This window comes from Notothenia coriiceps, unplaced genomic scaffold, assembly GCF_000735185.1.
Source record: "Notothenia coriiceps isolate Sejong01 unplaced genomic scaffold, NC01 NC01_scaffold00034065, whole genome shotgun sequence".
In the NCBI taxonomy this organism is placed as follows: domain Eukaryota; kingdom Metazoa; phylum Chordata; class Actinopteri; order Perciformes; family Nototheniidae; genus Notothenia; species Notothenia coriiceps.
The window spans coordinates 1,454-4,102 of record NW_011366766.1 but is presented as its reverse complement, the minus strand read 5'-3'; the positions used below and the strand labels follow the sequence as shown (position 1 = coordinate 4,102).

General features: G+C 38.0%; 1 long non-coding RNA gene across 1 annotated transcript; it reads right to left on the bottom strand.

The window, feature by feature from the left end:
- Positions 1 to 1,220: 1,220 nt before the first annotated feature.
- Positions 1,221 to 2,141, bottom strand: LOC104961942 (uncharacterized). Its single transcript, XR_800157.1, has 3 exons — positions 1,977 to 2,141; positions 1,416 to 1,450; positions 1,221 to 1,309 (listed from the first exon to the last, which is right to left on the bottom strand). It is a non-coding gene; the product is annotated as an uncharacterized lncRNA (long non-coding RNA).
- Positions 2,142 to 2,649: the final 508 nt, after the last annotated feature.

The following is a 2,649-nucleotide window of genomic DNA, read 5'->3' as shown; positions in this document are numbered from 1 at the left end:
GGGATTGTCCACAGTATTGAGTATGTAGGTCGCTTTGGATACAAGTGTCTAACAAGTGACATGTAATGTAAAAAGGTGAAAAGGTTAGAATAAAAAAATTAAAATAAAGGACAGTCAGTAAAATGTGGTGCGGAACAGGTGGGTCTTGATGCTTTTCTTAAAAAGTACATTAACTCAAGTAATGTATTTAAATACACTAGAACTAGGGTTTTTGCTTATTTAAAACCAGTATATTAGCATTTTTATTTATGTTTCTATCTTTACGGTTTATGCACTTTGCTGTGCATAAAAGCATCAGAAACATGAAATTGAATGCTTACGATGTAATGTAATCAATTAATAATTAAATCCAACTTAATTTATTTAGCACTCTTCAAACGCTGTTACTCACCCCAGCACATACAGCACCACGAGCAGCTGAGTGAGCCTGAACACACATCCCGCCGTTATGCTAGGAATAACCAGAGTTTTTGGTGTTTCATAATAAAATAAATACTGCACACAGCCCTGCCAGCCGCTCATCGCTGCAACACACACTCCAGGGAAGCACTGAGTAATGATGATAAGTGCACATAGCGGCACTTATTCAAATAGTTTTATTCAAATTATCTTTTACCTGGAGCACGTTCAACATGTAGTAGTACAGTAAACGCCCTGCACATACATGCTGATGTTCAGGTGTATATCAGTATGTAGTGTCTCTACTTTAAAGAGTCCTCTCCTGCTGATGTTCAGGTGTATATCAGTATGTAGTGTCTCTACTTTAAAGAGTCCTCTCCTGCTGATGTTCAGGTGTATATCAGTATGTAGTGTCTCTACTTTAAAGAGTCCTCTCCTGCTGATGTTCAGGTGTATATCAGTATGTAGTGTCTCTACTTTAAAGAGTCCTCTCTTGCTGAAGTTCAGGTGTATATCAGTAGTGTCTCTACTTTAAAGAGTCCTCTCCTGTTGATGTTCAGGTGTATATCAGTATTTAGTGTCTCTACTTTAAAGAGTCCTCTCCTGCTGATGTTCAGGTGTATATCAGTATGTAGTGTCTCTACTTTAAAGAGTCCTCTCCTGCTGATGTTCAGGTGTATATCAGTATGTAGTGTCTCTACTTTAAAGAGTCCTCTCCTGCTGATGTTCAGGTGTATATCAGTATGTAGTGTCTCTACTTTAAAGAGTCCTCTCCTGCTCATGTTCAGGTGTATATGTAGTGTCTCTACTTTAAAGAGTACCTCCTCCACTGTGTCCTCCTGCTTCTTCATCCCTGCACACTTAGTGATGATCAGTTCATGGCAGCGTTTATGGACCACACAGGTGCAAACTGCAAGAGAAACACACATGGATTTAAGTAACACATGATTAAGTGCACGTGTGTATCTTTTAAGTTTCTTCAGTCGAAATGATGGAATATAGAAACTCCATCTTACCTTGACACTGGTAGCCCTGTTTTCCTAAGACGCCCCTAAAAGTCAAACAGAGAATAAACTCAGCATGAATCACAGAAAACAAGACCTAACATATTGTTAACGGCTCAAAGGAAAGCAGCACAAATACAGATAATATTAAGAAAATATTGTACTTTTAAGTGAATGAACTAAAGTAATAGGAGGTTTTCTATTTTTAGTTCTGGTAACTTGGTCAGATTTGCAGTGAGGATCTGTATGAAACAATTTAGGTTTTGTGGGGGTTTATTCCACTAAATCAATTCAATGAGAATACAGACAAGGTGCAAAAAAACAAGAAATGAAAAAATGAGTAGAAGCTTATTCAGTCTGCAGCATAATATTTGTAGGTCGGTATATCTCGGCAGCTCCGCTCTCTTTCATACAATATACATTTTAACACATCATTAACATAATTGTGCTTCCTTGGATTGTAATTATACCGTGTGTGTGTGTGTGTGTGTGTGTGTGTGTGTGTGTGTGTGTGTGTGTGTGTGTGTGTGTGTGTGTGTGTGTGTGTGTGTGTGTGTGTGTGTGTGTGTTTACCAGATGAAGTCCCTGCAGTGAGAACAGTAGGTGGGCTGTCTGAGGAACGTTGCCATGAACTTGTGTCCGTTGACCTGGTGGACTCTCCTCCTGACGGCGCCCTGACGCTTCCTGGGGCCGAGACGCTGCCTGAAGACACGCTCCTCATTCTCACTGGAGCCTGCTGGAGCTGAACAACACACACAAACAAACACACACACACACACACACACACACACACACACACAGGTAGAAACACAACATCAATTTGATTTTATTAGATGTAAAAAAAAGTGTGCGGAGTCTAAAAAATATATATATTTGATCAAAATCATATTTTTTGGGTAATTCACTATTAATATGATTAATATTTTTTGTAATTAGAAGTTGTAATTGTAATTCTTATGTATAATTCTTATTATTATTTATCATTATTATTCTTTATCTATTTGTATTTTTCATTCTCTGGATCTCTCTTCTCGGGATGGTGGAACTACACAAAACGCTCAATGAAAATAATAATAATTGTGCATGAGCTGCAGTTAAAAACGTATGTTTATTGAATCCTAAAATATATAGTCTAAAGGTTTTATGTATTTTATTTAATATAAGTGCCGAAAATAATAGATAAATGAACCCACGCAGATTTAGAGGGTCTGCACTTACATCAAGCGTCCAGTAGGTGGCGGTGGCG